The sequence below is a fragment of the Amaranthus tricolor genome, chromosome 14, assembly GCF_026212465.1.
Source record: "Amaranthus tricolor cultivar Red isolate AtriRed21 chromosome 14, ASM2621246v1, whole genome shotgun sequence".
In the NCBI taxonomy this organism is placed as follows: Eukaryota; Viridiplantae; Streptophyta; class Magnoliopsida; order Caryophyllales; family Amaranthaceae; genus Amaranthus; species Amaranthus tricolor.
Genome location: NC_080060.1, coordinates 1,078,279 through 1,099,151, shown reverse-complemented (window position 1 = coordinate 1,099,151; position 20,873 = coordinate 1,078,279). Strand labels below are relative to the sequence as shown.

Here is a 20,873-nt window from a genome sequence, read left to right as displayed (position 1 = left end):
TAATAAATTACTGTATTGAAGCCTATCAACGCCCTCGAATGTCTTGTATCAAAGTTTAAATATGCCATGAACGGGAGAAGACAACTTTTAGATCATTAATAATCACTATTATGTTGACAGAGCCATCAAAAGTGAGCTTGACAAACCCTGTAAGAGGGGACCAATTAACGAAATTCTATAAGTATTAGGAGTATTTTTGACAATTATGATAAAACAATGTGACAATTATTATATAAATAACTCTTATTTTTTTAGGTTTTTTTTTTTTTTTTACCAATATACTAATGCATAACTTAAGAATTTTATATATCACTTGGAATACTATTTTTTTTCTTTGAAATGCTATATATTTAGAAACATAATTTTATCGTTTGATGCATGATTCAGTGATAAATTTTTAAACCTAATTCTACTAATTTAATACTCCTTATACATTATAGTCCTAAATAATGTTAAAAAACTAACTGAATAAAAAACTTAAGTTTATTTCATACTTAATTCTAATAATTTCACTTAAAATGATAAGTGGATGAGATTCAAACCTGTGACCTAAGATTTTACTACCACACCAAATTAAGGACCGATTCTTGCAAAATTTAAGCTGATAGTTAAAGTCCCAATTTATATTACTCTCTCTGTCTCTTTCAATTTGTATCATTTTTCATTTTAGTTTGTTTTACTAGTTTTACACCCTTTTTTTACCAGTGGTTCTACTCTTTTTATTTTAATCTCACCCACAAATTCCTACTTATTTGATTATTCTCTCTCCATCTTTATCCACTCAATTCTATTCTCTACTTGAATTTTCTTTTATTTTCCAACTCAATTCCTATTTCACTAATTTTCACCCAAAAAATAATAGATGTTATAAATTAGAGTATATATTAGAGTATAAATTAGGTTCATTAATCCTAAATTGTTGTTCATTATGTCAAATTATCACTTATGATCAAGATATTACTCCCTCATCTCAAATAATTAGCTTAATTTTTTTAGTATGTCTTATTCAATTTACCTTATTTCAATTCTTAGCCATTACCCACAATTTTTTATAAGTTCATTTAAACATATAACTTACTTTATCTGATGTACATATATTCTCATTTTTTCATAGAAATACCTTTATATCGCTCTTACCACTTTTTTATTTTCACATGATATGCATGAAGCCGTTTCTTGGAACAGAGGGAGTAATGCCTCTTAGAAGCCAAACATCTACTGCTTCATCCATTCTATTATATATATCACATTTTATTTTTTATGCAATAATTTTGATCATATATATCTTGAGTTTTGCATAGTGATAAAATATAAAAATTTAATATCATAAAAATACGTAACTAGACGATTTTAATAAAATCTTACCTAATTATATTTTTTCTTATAATTAAATTTATTGTAATATATATATATATATATATATATATATATATATATATATATATATATATATATATATATATATATATAAAATAAACTTAAATAATAAATATTACAACAATTTTTGTGTAACAACTAATTCAGAACCGAAATAGTATATCAAATAGTGTGTCTTAAAAACTAATCGCTCATGATAAAAATGCAGCGCATAGAGTTGATTGAGCTTGATGTTAAATATAACGTCATTGCACAAGTCATTTTCTAATTTTTATATCTTTTAGTTTTAGTTCATTGTTTTAATATGGTACGTGAGAAGCGAATTTATTGGTATATAATTTTTTAATGGTATTTAATTTTTAATTAGAATATGAATGTTGAATAATTTTATCAAACAACATGAACATACCACCAAATATTTGCGTAGATAATGAGAAGATGATCCCACAAGTTTTGGACTTTTTAGTAATGCAGTTATGTAAAATATTTACATTTTGCAATAATATATATATATAAAAATATACTTCTATGTTCTAGTGTCATTTATAATTCTCATGATTCATGACACATAGCATAGTACTTGTTTTTTCGAAGAGGGAAGAGGCATTAGGACATTGTAAATTTTTTTAGCATCGGTTTTTATATGGAATAAGTATGGTATTTTCAGGCAAAGTCATAAAATTGAATATTATCTGACCTTTGTCATAAAATCAAATATTATCTAATTTTTTCATTTCTTCGGTTTATCTTATAATTTAAAGAAAACATGCTTTTATTCTTTTTTTGAGTGACTAAAACATCCATCATGACAGAGTAGGTATGATCGAATGTAACTGAATATGATCTGATCCAAAACCCCTCCAACAAATTATTTTGATAATTCTACTTGAAATATACAGATTTCAACACGTGAACCAAACAATATCTTTAAATAGAATATGGTGATCCTGAGCCTTTACTTTTTATAATAGACAAAAATTAAAATTTTTGTTAAATTAAATACTTAATTTGAACAAATTTTCAAAACATGTGACTCGAGAATGATTGTTACGTTTACTTTTATGAATTGCAAATCAAAGAGAGATAGCAATTATACATGATGATATGACATACTCCTATATACTCGTATGCTAACTGCCTCTTGGCCCATGCTTTTAGATTTCAAATAGTAATTTGTAATCATTTAACTAACTTTAATTTTGAGTGGCTCGTACATTTTCCTTAGGGACCTTTATTGCTTCACATAGGAGTATGGTACTTTCATTAAGCTTTATGGTTAATCACCTTAATTAATTAAAGTATATATATATATATATATATATATATATATATATATATATATATATATATATATATATATATATATATATATATATATATATATATATATATATATATATATATATATATATATATATTCATCAAGTTTTTATAGTATTGAGCGGCTTTCATCTAGACAAGATTTGAGACATTCAGATAAAAAAGTGTTTGACAAATAACTAATAGTCGATAATATAGCTTATAATTGATAGTTGATTGAAATGGTTGATTTGATCAATTAATTTTAAATGCACTAATGACTGAAACTTGTTATAAATTTATTAGTTGATTCATAACAATGCAAAATATTTCAACTAATTTATCAAACACTAAAATTATATAATGATTGGACCACCCAAAAATCCATTTTGTACCTAATTAAGCTAAAACTATTCAAGAAGCCATTTGTCAAACACCTCCAAAGTTTTCATGTAGCTATATGAGAAAAAAAAGATTTTAGGTGTCATTTTACTATAATTCATTACCAAAAATCAATCTTCTTTATGGCCGTCCTAGCACCTCAAACTTTTTTATAAGTGTTCAAAAATTAAAATTGAATTCCTGAATTTTTTATTTATCTGATTTATATTAAATTAGTGACGTACAAAAATTATTGAAGATCTGTCAATGTTTATTTTAGAATTAGCTTAAATTAATTAATTAAGCAATTGAGGTATATATTATTAAATCAGTGGACTAGTGATTTCAATTGGGTTTCACTTTCATCACAAAAGTTGAAAAGAGTCATTTGTAGTAGTTGTCATCATTATCCCCATCTATCCTCTTAAACAAAAACTAATACAAGATCATTAAAGCAAATTAATATTCCTACTTTACTTAGTTTATGTAATTAATTTAATTCTTATCATAAGATGACTACTTAAGCAAACATAATTGACATAATGACTATCATGATTACCTATCCACTATATATATTTCTCTTCTAAGTTACTTACACTTCAACCAAAACCTAAAATAATTAGTCTATAATTAGTAACCCTAGAGAAAGAGATTAGCAAGGTGATTAAGAACATATTAATCATGTTTAAGTCTAGAGGGTCAGTCACACTTTCCTTGATACCAAATTCAGCCCTAGTTTTAGCGTTGTGCTGCCCACGAAGGCGGTGGAGGAGGCGGCGATTGTGCACAATACGGCTTGGAAACCGACGCCGGGGGTTTAGTTTGGGCCCACGTTCGGTGATGCATTGGAGCTGCATGGCGGGTCCAATCCGGGTCTTAAAGAAGTTTATGGCTGAAATAGGGGCTAATAGAAAGTGGATTGATGCTTATTTAAGGTCTTTGCCTATTCTACGTCCACAAACATTTCCTCTGTGTTGATTTTTTTTTTTTTTTTCTTATTTGGGTGGGTTGGTTTGATACTTGACATTGTAAAATTTGGTTTCAATTTTGACCCACAATTATGGGAAATAATAGCATTATTTATGATCTAATGGTTGATACAATATTTTTCTGTTTCAATTAACTGCTATATTTTTCTTTAAAAGTTTTCACACAGAAGAAAAAAAAAGTAGCATTTTAATGTAAATATTCACGTACTTAAATGAGAATAAGTTATGTATAACAAATTAACAATCAATATGAAAATTAAGATGTTATTTTCAGACGGATTTAGAGTAACTCTCTAATGGCCTATTTGGTTAGTGGTATTAAATGGTAACAATGAAAATAATTTATAGTGTAAAATTTCAGTAAAAGTTTCGTGTCATTCCCATGGTGATAAAACTTTGATCACAAAAAAGTTTTTTTGTTTACAAATTTCCATTACCACCTAATACCACCTCTCCCTATGGTAATGCATTGGAATGCGTATTATGAAGAAAATCAGATGATCAAAGTTGGACAAACATGGGCTTCAAGGTAGCAAAGAAATTTTTCAACCAAAATTACACTAGTTTCCATTCTCATTACCACCGTTTAATACCATATACCAAACGGGCTGTGAGAGCACCAACATATATGGAGAAATTTGCAAAATTTTCTATAGAACCTTATTTGTAAAATGGCATGTATAAGCACAATAATTTCAAGCTAAAACCAAAGGAATATAAAAGGTCAATTAATGCCATCTTCAACTCATATGTGGCAGCCCAAAAGATTTATTTTGCAGAAAAAACTTCCCATTAAAATCAGAACAAAAAAAACATTTTTCCAACATAATCTATTTGAAAGATTTTTAATCAATCTCTATGACTTTCTTAGTTTTTTTAAATGCACCATTTGTTCTATAGTTATAAGATCATAGAGCTTTGTGGCAGAAAAAGATGAAGTATAACAAAGAAATCTCTCTCCTCTTCGTTTTTTTGTCTTTGTTTAGGACATCAAATAGATATTGTAAATTTTATTAAATAGGAGTATGTCATTAATTATTATATATACTAATAATTGTGAAAATGCACTGTTTAATTTTATATGCTTCCTTAAGTCAAGTATAATTTTCTTTATATATAAATACCAAAAAATAAAGTATTTTTGAAGATTGTACATCCTTTTTATTTGAAGTATAAGAGTGTTTTTTTTACACGTAAAAGGCTCTAGCCTCTTCCTCAAAAAAAAAAAAAAAAAAAAAAAAAAAAAAAAAAAGCTCTAGCCTTTAGGAGTCTAGGTATATTTCATAGTTGGATGATTGGAATTAAAATATTCAATATAAATGTATTACGCCCTGACTTTAAGGTTGCCCCTTTTAACTAATTTTGTAAAAGTTTTTTAAATCAAATAATAAAGCAAAATTCAAATTAATTAAGGATAGAATAAAATTTGCGTAAAGTTGAAATGAGTAAAAATAAAATTTGGGTAAGTGAAAATTTATTTTACAATGAATATTTCAACTTTTATATAACTAAAGAAAACCATGTTAAGTGTACATGAAATATTTCAAACATATAAATTCTAAAACATTTGTTAATGAATAATGTAGACAAAAGTTTAATATAAAGTTTTTAACTCATTTTCTCCCATAATCGTTGGAGAAAACTTTGTACCTTAAAATCAACAAATAAAACATCCCAATCCCAAGACCAAATTAGTACCTAGAACTATGAACTATCCTAGGTTGTTGAAATAACCTTGTACATCACTTTAATTATCCTCCAATTATTGGCAATTAATTAGAAAATCCAGGATACTCCATATTAACCAAGATTTGAGGGATGTGTTAATCTTAATTAATTAACTTCAGATTTGTATGCTAATGGTGGTTCAGCTCAATCTAGTATTAACAAATTAAGAACGCTTAAATTTATATTGTGCTTATAATATTAGCTAATGAAATCTTGGCTAACCAGTTTTCCTGGGATCTGCTCACATCAAATTTTAGCTTTTGTTTTGTATGGATCAAGTTATGTATTAAGGGAGTATAATTGATTTGTCTATGTTAGTCTTAGAGGATTAGGTTTGATCAAGTTTTATAAATAAAGCTAATCTTGTGACAGACCGTCTTTTGGTGAGACAACATCAACAAAGAGCTTATATTATCAAATTATGTATTAGATGGGCAATTTGTATAATAAATAACTTTTCATTTTAATCTGTCTCAATGATACGTATCCCAAATATGTTATCCTAAAGATAAAAGACAAATATTTAACAAATCAGCAAATATTATAAAAATAAAAATATTTAATCTCAATCATAAGTATTTATTCAAGGTTGTATAAAATCAATTTCGTTTATTTATAAGAAGCTAATAAATAATTAATGATGATTGAATACAAAATATTTTATATATTTGCACGAAGAGTTAAACATACTATTTATCTATTATGATTTAATTATGATGATTATGATAATGGATTAGGTTTTCAACACAATTTTCCCTTAACAAGTTTTGTGCATTTAATCTTTTTCAAATTTGGTAAATTGTTTTTTATAACGTTAAAAAGGGAAAGAAATCAAATGATTTTATATAGACGTTGAAGAAGGAATTGATAGATAGCTATAGTATATTATGATTTTTGAATATGAAATAATACGGTTTGATTTTCTTAAAAATTGAATTAAATAATATGATTTTCATTTCCATCAAAAATATGATATGACAAGGAGGAAATAAAAAAGAAATATGGCATTTATTAAATATATACTGGCAATAATTAGTGATTCCCAAATTTAAAAAATTAAAGTTATCCAAAACCTTCAATATAAATTCCTCAATTTTTCAATCATAACTGATTAATTCGTCGTTAATTTATTGCAAGTTTCAAAAAAATTCAACTTACAAAATGACCAAGAATACACACACGTCGTTCATGTCTCGCATTCTTGTGGTACTAATAATTTTTTCAAACTGTAAGTAGTTGTTGCAAATCAAACTCATTATTGATTTTTTTGTTTATTGAATACATAGTATATCGAAAGAAATAGAGAATTGGGTAAGAATAAAATTCAAAACAATTTGTAAAAAATGGTATTTATTTTGCAACTGAAACAAGACACGATTCATTATTGTAAATTAAGTTTAATTTGTGAATTTTTTTCATCTTCCGTTTATATTTTCACATAAATAAATTCAATTTAATTTTAAGAAATCGAGTTTATCTTATATACTATTGGTCTCCTTAAGTTTGCGAACTACAAATAGATTTAGCAAATATTACAAAGTAGTTTAATTATTGAGAGAATTAAATTGATTAAATTGTATAGAAGGTATTTAAAAGGAGAAAAACTTTTGTGAGTTAGAATTACAAAGGAAATGTAGATTAAGATTTTAACATTATTCTCTTGTTTTTTCCATGCTGGTTGAATCAATTGGCTTTTTTTATTCAAGTCAAAAGTCAATTGGCTTTTTAGTAGTCCTTTCGTTTTACTATGATAGTTTCTTTCACATTTTTCAAGTAAAATTCAATTTTTAATATCTATAAATCAATTTAAAAAATTATATATATTAAAATTTTATATATTGATATGAATCTAACAAGACTCTACATAAATATTTTTAACTCCTTTTTATCCATGAAAAAACAATGTTTAAAATTTCTCTTTTTATATGTAAAATATTTTAAATATAATCAGCAATATAAAACAGAGAGAGTACTATATATTTCATGCACGTTGTGAGGCTAGTCACTAGTGGCTACTTTTGATCACTTCAATTTAAAATCGATCTTTTTCTGTAAATAAAATATTTTAAATATAACCAACAATGATGAGGTATGTGGCAACAGATATGGGTGCTATGAGTTACGAAAAGATTGAAGATATACGATCTTTCAATGTTGGGAGTAGAACCCAGCAGAAGCAAGAGAATGGTTGTGCTTATGTGCACCGTGGTTACTGTACGTTAGATAATTGTAAGCTGTCTTGTGGCTCCTTGACGCCCTCTTGTAGGGATCACAATAGCTTCTGTTGTTGCAACTAAATATAAAGTACTACTTCTTATAGAAGTATTTAATTAATAAATTTGTTTTCTTATTGGCTTATTCAATTTTTTTAATATTGCAAATTTTTTTGTATGGTGAAACTAATATGGTTTGATGAATTTTCCATATAGTTACTTGTATCGTGGAATATAAAAAATAATGTCTACAAGAAATTTGTGAATGATATGAAGATAAAATTGAAATTGTTAATTAATTAAGTGAAAAAAAAATGAAATTGTGACTAAAAAGAGAAAAATAGCATTTACTATGAATGAAAATGTTCTTACAAATTTATTAAGACAGAGAAGTTGATAATATAACGAAAAGTCTTACCGTTACTCTTGTCAGAAATCATCTTTCATAGAGACGATCTCAAAACAAGGTTACAATCTTATTTTTTCTTTCATTTATATTAATTGAGTTATTTAGCTCATATATCTAATGCGTCTCTCAAAGAGACCGTCTCTCACAAGGATTTGTGAAAATGTTATATCCTTACTAGCAAAGTTACATTCACTTTGTTTCTATTTGATCTTTATATATTGAATTTCGGAGAAATTAAGAAAGAGAAAATAAATGATAGAAGAATTAATGAGATAAATTGTGGATATATCATTTTATTTAAATAATAAGGTTAGCGGAAAATATAAGATTCATAAACTTTATAAATATCAAACTATGATTAATAAAAAATATGTGAGGATCAAACGCATAAAAAATATTATGCAAAATTAAATAAGAATTAATGACCAAGATTAGTAGATTATATAAAAGAAACCATAGCAGGTGGAGTATGTTTTGGACCTAATTTGTGGACAATAAATGTATAAATCTCATATCTTATAAATAAAATAATAGAGAGCAAAAAGTCCTGACGCTTTGGCCGAGTGGTTAAGGCGTGTGCCTGCGAAATACATACGGTTTCCCCTCGAGAGTTCGAATTTCTCAGGCGTCGTTCTTTTTTTTCTCCTTATCATATATACTTAATTAAATTGGCTAAATAACTAAATTAAATAAATTAAGAATTTTACTGTATTTTTTATTTTAGGTTATAGGGTTGGTTGAGGGGAGGGTTAAGTGAGATTCGATACTAGTTAGGACCTCGCTAAAAAAGACGATACTTGATTCAACTGACACAAGACTTGATTGGTTGATTCTTATTTCTACGATTAAAATATTTACTTTTAATTTAACATGTCGTTTTAGATATCAAAATTAACACTTTGGGTATCAAAACAATCATTTTAATTAATTATATTAAAAACTAATGTTGTAAATGTTTAACCGTGAGATATCTCATACAAGAGTTGGCAAAAGCATGTATATTTCTGACTGCAACAAATTGTAAGAAGTCCATGGTCAAGAACACACCCAAATTGTGTTTGTTGATGGCCCAAAGGTGTTGGGTTGCATTTGGCCCATTAACATAGATTTTTGGAGAGACTCATTATGAAAAACGCTCTCCATACATAACATAAATTGAATAGTTTAGCTAATACTCCCTTCAATTCACGTTAAACGTTTTATTTAGATTTTGCATATTATCTAATATTTTAATTTAATCCTAATAATTTCTAATTGTGCATAATTAAAATTATAAAAATTTAACATTAATAAAATTTACATTGAGAGTTGAGACGAGTCAAAAAAGACATACTTGACCATAGTGTAACGTCTAGATAAAGAATAAAATATAAATTAAGAATGATCAATATAAAATTTAAATTGGAGGAAATAATAATTTATGAGCATATAAAATTATCTCACCAATGACCATCCGGGACGGTAACTCATTTTTGGTGAAACAACATTCTTAGCAATATTTGTGTCTCTAAATTCAAATATAAAATTCGATAATTGTAAACGTTATATTCACAAACTAGATATCATCCTTAGACTTCCATAAAACTAAAGAATGAAAGTATATGAAACAATGTGAATGGAAATAGTAATTCGTAAGAAATGTTTCTAGAATGAGAAGACTTGAGGAATTTAAAAAAAACATGTGTAATTATCTAGCATTTTTAAAAAATTGTTTTTACATTTTATTTATTTCTAGATTATAATTAAATAAAGATTATTATAGTTAATTATTCCACAACGAAGATTAAGAAATTTTAAATATTTTTTTGTCTAATCTATGTCTATAGAACTCTCAATTTTCAACTTAATATAACAGTTTCAGTCGTTTTCACTGAAAAGCACATTTAAAGGAGATTCAAACAAATTAATTATACACAATCGTTTGATTAAAGCCATGAACCAAGAAAGTTGTTTAAGTATGTTATTGATCACCATGTGACATAACTTTTACATATACAAGACCTCAAGCTGAAGGACAACTTGGAAGGCCACATTTGCCAAAAATAGCTAAGAAAAGAGCCTTATCAATGCCATAACGAGGCAAAAGAGGGGAAGAAATAAAAGAACAAAGGCATTTTTGATCACACCCTTTAATAGTACTACAACACACCGGACTTGGTGGTTGTGGGTTGGGACCCCTCAATGAGGGCAAGCATGGTGCAAAGTTCACCGCCGGCACACCGCAGATCACCAACTGCGCGTTGGCCCTTTGCAAAAGCGCAGTCGCCACCATAACAACCATCAAACATATCACCATCTTCTTTCCCATCATCTCCATCTAAATTGTTTTTTTTTTAAGTATTTTTTAGTGTATGTGTGTATGTAAAATGAGGAATGAACTCCCTTGCACCTTGCATGCCTTTTTATACACTTCAAGTCTTGGTAAAGAGGGAAAGTCTAGGTTCGGATTTGTCTGGGTCATGACGTGGGTCATTTGATTAAAAGATTAGAATATCTGTTAATATTGTACTTCTTCTATCCTTTTATTTTGCACTTAGTATAAAATGGATGAAATTTAGTGAAAAGGAAAATTGAGTTGGAGAATGAGACAAAAAATAAGTGGAAAATAAAAATAAGTGGTTACGATAGAGAGAGAGTATTAGTTTATGGATACGATCTAAAGAATGAGAGTGAGACCATTGCAAAAAAAAAATAGTACAAAATCAGTGAGACAAATTATAATGAAAAGTGGTGCAAAATGAAAGGAACCTAGGAATTACTCTAACATATAACACAAGGCATGGTATATCCTATATAGTTCTTTGATTTCAAATTATAATGGATTATAGTAAATGACTCATTAAATCATGTAAACGACTCATTAAATCATGCACACTTCTTATTTACGTGAAGTTCCATATGATGATTGTTACCAAAGATCAATTGTAATCAATCTCTTGATGATATTTTAACTAATATCAAGGCTTAGTTGCGGACATCCAATACGCCTAACTAACCCAAACTCTGGTGGAAGCCACTTGATGGCGATGAGTTAATCAAATATTGTTGTTGAGTAGAGGCGTTCATTCGGTTGATCGGGTCGGTTTCGGACGGGTGTTATTCGGTTCGGTTGCATTTCGAATCGGTTATTTTTCGGCTATGTGTTACAACGGGTCACAATCGGGTCGAGTCGGTTAGTCACGGTTTGGTTAGAGATCGGTTATTCAAGCTATCGGGTTAGCATCAGTTCGGTGTCGGTTGAAGTTCGTGTCGAGTGTCAATCGGTCTAGGGTTGTCATCGATTACTAATTGGTTCGGTTTTTTCGGGTACAGATCGGGTTCGAGCTTTATTTTTCGAGTAGTTATCGGTTACGGATAACTATTGATCGGGTCAATATCGAAATAAGTTAATAGTCAGGTTTTTAAATGATGTATGCTCATTTACTTACAAAAAATAATTACCGATTGTTTTATCAGATATAGCAGATAGGGGTGTCAAACAGGTCGGGTTGGGTCATTTTCAGGTTCGGATCATATATAAATGGGTCAATAAACCCTTAACCTGAACCTGACCCATTTAATTAATGAGTCAAAAATTGAAACCCCGATCTGATCTGTAGCAGATCGGATCAAACTGCTAATGACCCATTTAACCTACTTTTTTTTAGGTCATTTAATTTATATATTTCAGGTCATTTGACCCATTTAACCTTAATTAAAGGCTTCCTCCAAAAATAAACGTATGCCACTTAATGCAGCGAGCACACGGTATTCTTTAGTAAAAGGCGAAAGAATAGTTCGCTTTGTGCTCACGGCGTGGCTGCGTAAGTTGGTATGAGATCTGTGGAAGTGATTTAAAGGATTTTTCTTTTATTAGTATCTTTCATAGCCGATGTGGGACAACTTCCTTTGTTATTAAAAGTCATCTTCAGCTAACAAATCCCTTAGCCGATGTGGGACAACTTCCTTTCTTATTGAAAGTCATCTTCAGCTGACAAATCCCTCAATACATGGTAATTGGTATTATCTAAGTTTTACGAATTATTTGGCAAATGTTGATCCGTCTTAAATTTAATAAATGGGTTAAACAGGTTTTTTTCGGGTTTAAATATTCAATCTGAACCTAACCAATTTAATAAACAGATCAGGTCGGGTTGAACCATTTAATTAATTGGGTCAAAAATCTAAACCCAAACCCGCTAATTTCGAGTCGGTTTCAGATCAGGTTAGCAGGTCGGGTCAGCTTTTGCCAGCCCTAATAGGCAGATCAATTTATTTCAATTAGTTTATATATATATATATATATATATATATATATATATATATATATATATATATATATATATATATATATATATATATATATATATATATATATATATATATATATATATATATATATATATATATATATATATATATATATATATATATATATTCTGTATGCAATCTCTTCTATATAGAACTTGTGTTCTTCCTTTTTCCGTATTATTAGAAAACTGAAATTGGACTTAATTTGCTAAAATTAGGTGAAAATTTGATTCGGATTTATAACAGTTCGATTTACAATCGGTTCGGGTTTGTATCAGTTCGGGTTAAAAACAGTTCGATTAATAATCGATCGGGTTTGTATCAATTCGGGTTAAAAACAGTTCGATCTTAATCGGTTTTAGTCAGGTTACATTCGGTTACGTGCATAATTCGGGTCGGATTTGACTCGGGTCGATCACTGTTCAGTTCGGGTAACATCGGTTAAGGTTTATATGTCGGTTATAAAATTCGGTTGCAGTTCAAGTTCGATTTTGCCCTTTTCGGTTATCAAACGGTTCGAGTGAAGTATCGGTTCGAGTAATTGCGGTTCGGTAAACCTAAAAAACTTACATTTTTCGGGTCGGATAATTTTCGATTCCGGGTCGGATTTTCGGGTCGGGTTTGTTTTGAACAGCTCTATTGTTGAGTTGAATTGTGTATTTTTAGATATAAATTGTAATAGGATCGGCAATCTCAATACATAATTAACATATAATAATAATTTTTAATACAAAAATATAGCGGAAGTCTTAAAATGCCGAACTATTAAAATCTTTAAGTCATAAAAACTGAAACTGTTTAAAACAAAAGTAAAATATTACATCTGATAAGAAATATTGTTTGCTTAAAATGAAAAAAATACATCATCATCAAGTCATCAATAAAGATACAAAAAGCAGCTAAGTTCTCGATAAATAGTAATTGTTGCGACTTGGATCAAAACCTGAACTAAATCCTGCAAAATGCTGTCATCCATGATACGGATGACAATCGATTTAATCGGTCAGCGTTTAACATCGAGCATAACTTCCTATCCAACTCAAAATACGAAAATTATACGTTACATTTACAAAATAATAATTTAAGTACGAATTCATAATTAATTGACATCACCGTATACTTTTACCATATTTTTTTTTCTGTTCCATACTTTTAGTCATTAAGATACCATTCTCAATCCTAACAGAAGTATGTTACTGCCACTTATACAATTCGGTAATCTTAACACTTAAGTAAGTTCATTTAGTTAATACTCATAACCATACCATGCATCATAGCATCAACACTAATCAAGTTTATCACCGATCAATAAGCACATTAATATGACACCTGATATATGTAAGCGTCTGGTTAGGTGAGCACCGTAGTCCTAAACCCTAACTATGGTGGGAATCATCACCCCTCCAATACAATTTATGCTCGAGCTCTACAGGATACGTAGTTAACCCCCTGTCTTACACAGCATATTATGTGTCCGCCAACACGAGCGCCGGGATTGTACATGCCGGTCCATGGTTCGACATTACCTTACTATCAGGGTCATTCAATCAATACTCATTCACACCAGTACATCACAGTTTTATTACTACAATTTGACTTTGACTTTGACTTTGATCAACTTAGGTGATAACCTCTGTTATTTAATAAAATTCTTAATCATAACATAAAATTAACCTTTATGTCTTTATACATTCATTTTTAAATTTTTACACATTAAATTATATTTATAACTTTATTTTTAATAGTTCGCTAAATTCACACTAATAACTAAATATTCTATCAATAGTCTACAAATTAATATTTTCCACAAATAGCTACTAAAATCTATTTCTCTTTAAATAAGTTCCTGAAATCAACATTTTTAACTTTACAATAAATAAAACTTTATTCTCTTCAAAAAAAAATCAAATATTCTAATTATAATTCAAGTTAAAATTGCATCATTTGGATAAGTTTTAAAAATTCTAAAAGTTCACCAAAAATCAATATTTCAAGTTTAGAAAAATAAGTAAACTTATTAGGTTTGCAAAAATCAACATTCTCGTTATAAAATAAACAAAACTTATAATTTTACAAAAATTAATATTTCTAGTTTTAAAACAAGTCAAACTTATAATTTTCACAAAAGTCAATATTTCTAATTATAAAACAAGTAAAACTTGTAATCTAACAAAATCAATATTTCACACATAGTTTGAGCAGCAAGTATACTAAAAATAATTACATCATTTTACAAAAATTTTGGTCAAATAGTTAGCAAATAAAATATTTTGTACTAAATAGTGATTAAAAGTTACTTTTATTATGAAATCTCATATATTTAAGAAAAACACTTCAATATTTAATAACTTATAAAAATTTCTCAAAAATATCTTTTTAAATTGTTGTTTTATTATTATCACAAAAATAGTTGTAATAATTTAAAATAGTAAATCAAACTCTTTTTTTTTATATGACAGTGGTCGAATAGCCTATGAGTGTTTTGGGCCCTTTTCACATAAAAAGAACGACTTAATTTAATTTATCCTACTAAATCCTAGATTTAAATAATTAACATAACCACTTAAAAAAAAAATTTACGCAATAACTTAGAAATTTACTATAACTTTAAGGATAAACTTAAATCTCAAAATAAAGTATAAAACAATATTCTTAATATAATCATACTTAATAAAAAAATAAGTTTATAAAATAACTTACTACCTTATAAACTAATTTGAAGGCTAACATAAACATATTAATAAAGTTCTAACATAAAAATTCTTAAATATAATAACATTCTTAATGTAACACATAACTCATAAACATATTAGCCCTAGTTTATAACATGAATCATACTTAATATCACTAAAATGTAATTTTACACCCAACGTCCTAAACTTGTTCAAAGATTATTAAATTAACATACTAAAAATACTTTTAGCATATACATACTTAATATAGTCTTGATCATAATTTCATTAAACTAACTTCCTTATAAAACATATATGCATATTTCATACTTTGTATATTATAAAGTAAATATAATGTAAAATTCCACAAAAAGAGTAGGGTAAGAAGTTATACCGTACTAACACCAAGGATTAAAACTAAGTACTAATTAATAAAATAATAAGAAATAAGACCCTCCAAGATAAATAATAATGCTCCAAAGATAATTAATCCAAACTCCCAAAATACTGATGATCTTCTACGCTCTTAAAATAATTAAATCTAAACTCCAAAAATAATGATACATTAAGTACCCAAAGTAATAACCCAATAATGCTCCATAATGATGATGATTTAAGCTAATAAAGAGTGTTCTAAGCTCCATGTTCTTGAATTTCTTCAACTAATAATAAAGGTATTAATGTAGTAAGGTTTTAATGAAGTGAAAATATAAGAAAGAATGTTAGAAAGATTTTGGTGTAAGTGATCTCATGGTGGGGTATTTGTAATGGGTTTGGGCAACTTTGTAATTCATTAGATTGTATGAAAAGAAATGTTAGGAATATAGAAGAATGTTAACTTGTGTGTAAGTGATTTAGAGTGTGTAAGTGAATGTGTAAGAGTTGGAGTGTGTAACTGAATGTGTAAGAGTTTGGAGTGTAGAAAAAAGTTAGCTTGTGTAAGAAAATTGTGATAACTTGTGTAAGTGATGAACATCATGAGTTACTATAGAAAGGATTTTGGTTCATCAAATTTTTGTTCTAGTATGTACAAGTGAATATACTTTAAAATAATGGGTAAATTTGATCATGAAAATATGTAGTTTACTTAGAAAACTTTGCTTAAACTATACTTAATGTTAATAATAAAAATACGAATCATTTTTATGTATAAAATAATTAAATTAAAATTATAAGGTTAAAATAATAAGTAGTAATATTAGTTTAAGGAAGAAAGTTAAAACATAACATTTTACAAAACCGTGAATATAATTATAAAATTTTACTTTTCGTGCTATAAAATAATAAAATAATATTTTAGTTCTTATAAAAAGATTTTAAACAAAATACTATTTTAAAGTTTAATATTTGAAAGAAATTACAAAATCGAAAAAGGTTTAGGAATTAAAGATGGTTTGAAATGAATAATTAAATGATTAGAGATTTGAATTGAAAATTCAAAATAATTAATCGGAAGAGTAAGATTAAGAATTTTGAGTCTATTACATAAATATTCGTCTCATCCTATACTAGTATTCTGGATTAGACATGGTTATGCTCAAAAGTTTTAAAGTTTTGAAACTTTATAATATTTGTAATTAACATAATACCCCATCATTTTTAGGATTGATTTGGTGTTGGTATCCCATTAATTCATATTTCTAAATTGGCCCTTGATAAAATTGGGTCCAGTATACAACTTTAGACTATTGCAAAACTGATTATTGTTGCAAAATTTGGACTTTTGTACAAAAGTATGCGGAATTGCAGTTTCAAATGTAAAAAGTACACTATTTTGCTAAGTGCTAATGATCATTTACGTTAGTTCATAAAAAGGGGATCTTTAAAGGTAGATGAAAGTCTTTAATGGTAGATGGATACATGATTTTTTGCAAGTAGGGATAACAACCAAAAACAGAAAACGTATGGGTTTTTGGTTGGCAATTGAGTATACTCATCTGCTCCTTTGAATTTAATCTGTTTCTATTATTTTAATTTGTTCCTCTTTCAAATAGGGGTTAAATATAAATTTATAGTTTGTATATCAAGTGCAATTAAGAAATTAGTGGATGAGATCAACATGTGAATAAATTTATGGATGGAATTAAAACAAGTTAAGGGTATCATTACCAAAAGAAAAAATGTGCAAAGTAATTGAGACATCCAAAAAGAAAATAGCGCATAATAATTTAATTTTTTTTAGTGATTTTTCTATAATTATCTCAACTTTTGATTAATCATAAATAATCTCAGTAATATGGGGTGTATGCTAAAAATGCACCAAGCTATATGACCTATAATAAGTCATTCTGAGTAAAAAAAATAATAAAAAATAATAAAAAAAAAGTAAAATAAAAAATTAAATCATAAAAAAATCAAAAGAAAAATTAAAAATAGTAGGGGAAATAAAAAAAATTGAAATTTTATTTTACTATTCTTTATATCATAGCAAATAACTTGTAAAAATCAGTCACTAATTAGGCAATAATATTCTCAAGTAAAGTGACCTAATTGAGATTATTCATAGTTAATCAAAAATTAAGATTATATTGTAGAAAAGCTAGTAAAAGGTTAGATTATTTGAGGCAGGTATAACTTAAATGGAATAGAGAGAATAACTAGTATTTAAAAAACTCTCATTTTGAAAATCACAATATAGCTAGTTCAAAGGGTGAGAGGGTATATGTGTAGTGATGGTTGATAGCCATAACTTTCAGATCTAGTTGGATCCGTCTCAAATTTGACGCAAAATTAAAAGTGCAAGTCTTTAATTTAGTTACTAACGGATTTAGACTGGATCTTAATCCAATAAAAATTAACAAATTTAGCTAGATTCAATATTTTCAAACCTAGACACAAACTATAAACCCATACTTAATCCAAGTCTAACTTGGACTCAATACATAGTTATAGAATGACCCAAAGAATACTCTCTCAACCCTTTAGTACAAGTCTGCTTTGTGCTAGCCTAATTACGTCCTGCCTTGGAATACAATTATTTTTCAATGATATGAGATAAAATTAAAACAAATCAATTAAATATTAAATCTCCGATAATCCAACTTAAAATATCAAACTATTTAAATCTGATCACATTTATTCATTCGAAATATACATTCTTAACTATATTACATCATCACACAAATTAAATTCAAAACAAAAAAGTTCAACTAAACTAAACTCTCATAATCTTATGCATCCTTTTTTAATCAAAAATCATACAAAATTATGTAACTTTATTAATCCCAAACTATTAAAAAAACATTTAAAATTTAAGAACAATTAGGAAGACCACATTTTCCCGGGAGAGCCAAGAAAAGGCCTTTATCAATCCCATATTTAGGCAATAAAGGAGAAGTAGCATAACCACAAAGACATTTCTCATCAGCTTGTTTCACGGGCGCCACAACATATTGCGCTAGGTGGCGTTGGGTTCGGCAACTTTACCAACGGTAGGCACGGGAGTACGAAGTCATGGGTATCCCGCATATGAATTCGCCTTGCCCGTGCGCATTTTATACGAGCGTAAAAATTACAATCATCATATAAATTACTATCACTAAATTTCCTATTTTCTTTTCTACTATCTCCATATTTTAAAAATAATATATATTATATAATTTTTTTTGTGCTTTAGAATATGATTGTGTTGGAATTGTTTTTATCATATATATATACTACAAAGGTTTGTGTTTAATTGGTAATTTAGGATTTATTTTTTTTTATGATTTGATTGTGAATTTTTTTTGTGATATACAATTAGAATCACTTTGGATATGATTTTGTAAATATATAGATAAGGAAATATATATTATATGGTTTTATTTTGTAATTATGAAATGAATCCTCGAGATCCTTTTCATTTTTATATAATTTGAATTTAATTTATTGGATTAGATGAATTATTTATTTGAGAAATGATAATATAGGTTAATGATATACTAGTTTAATATTATGTGGGTTTGTATATTTGTTAATTTTGAGTTGGTATGTTAGTGTATAAATAAGCTATAAAATAACTGGATAAAACAAATATGTAGATACAATAAAGAAATAAGTAAAAAACAGAATTTTATAAAAATTAGTGAGACAACCAAAAAAATTATAGAAAAGTAAGGGATAGGATTGATAAGAGTATATATTATGAAGATTTGGCTATAATAGTTAAATTAGGATTTTTGTTTTTTTTTCATTATTCGAGTATAAATCCTTGTTGTAACAAGAAAAACAAAATCAGTTTAGATATGATTTTGTAAGTATTTTGATAAGGAAGTATGTTGAGAACTTGAGATGCCCATTTTCAGAAAATTGGCTCTATTTGCTAAAGTTACTCTTCATGGTTATAATGACATACAAGTTAATGTAATTGCTATTTATCTACTTTATATTTCTATTTGCTTTAAAAAATAGTTTAGTTAACGACAATATTTTTTTAAAACCTTTAAAATGAGACCAAATTTGTAATATTTTTGACTCTAATTAGAAACAATTTAAAAAATCATTCAATTATTTTAAAAAATGAAGCTTTATTTTAAGAAAAAAATGTATTCATTAATGATTAAAAAAATTAAATTAAATTTGTTCAAGAAAATATATTATTAAAAAATTATTCAGCTGTTGAAACTGACAAATGAGATATTTATTAGGGGTGAAACTTATTCGGATAAAAACCGCAAATTGAACCAGACCAAATTGAATAACAAATATGATTCGGTGATTTTTTAAATTTGGTTTAAATTAGATTTGAAAATTCAAAAACCGAAATAATTAGGTTTGGAAGTGTAGAAAACCCAATATTTACAAGATCGAAAATAAATATTCTATCATTAGGCTATTCAATATAAATATGAGACATGTCTCTCGGTGAGACCGTCTCATACAAGAATTTGAGAATTACACTAATTCTTAAATGAAACAATCTCATGGCGAGATCATCTCTATTGGGTTAGCCTAATATACATTTTTTGTCTTAAAGTGATCACTTATAACAGTAAAGTGATCACTTACAATTTTAAAATAAGCACTTTTCATAGTCTTAGAGTGATTATTTATAATCTTAAAACAATCGTTTACGTTGTTAAAGTAATCAATCAAAGAATAGACTAATTATACGGGTCCATCTTATGGTGAGACTGTCTGGTACAAGACAAGCTGAATTTTTAACAGTTTAGTATAGCCCACCATCACTAGCCCAGGCCCAAAACTTAAGTTCCTATTTAATCCCCACTGCCCACTCCCCAGTAACTATAAAGCGTCGTCCTCTCTCCCTCTAAATCTAATCCTCTTTCATTCTCTCTTCCCTAATCCACTAACTCTAACTGCCGTCCCACTTCCATAATCGAATCTTCTTCCGTCCCATCTCCATTTTTCTCTAAACCTTCCCTTTTTCACTCTACAGTCCAATTTCTTCAAGGTTAGTCCCTAATTTAGTTTAATCTATATATTTTTTTCTAAACCTGAATTGTCGATTAGAACAATCGTTTTTATTGTGTTTCTCTGTTTTTATGTACTTTCGTTTTTGTTGTGTTTCTCTGTT

At 27.6% G+C, this 20,873-nt stretch overlaps 1 non-coding gene across 1 annotated transcript; it reads right to left on the bottom strand.

The window, feature by feature from the left end:
• Nucleotides 1-12,081: 12,081 nt before the first annotated feature.
• Nucleotides 12,082-12,197, bottom strand: LOC130800550 (U5 spliceosomal RNA). The gene has a single exon (XR_009039431.1). It is a non-coding gene; the product is annotated as a U5 spliceosomal RNA (small nuclear RNA).
• Between the last annotated feature and the right edge of the window lie 8,676 nt (nt 12,198-20,873).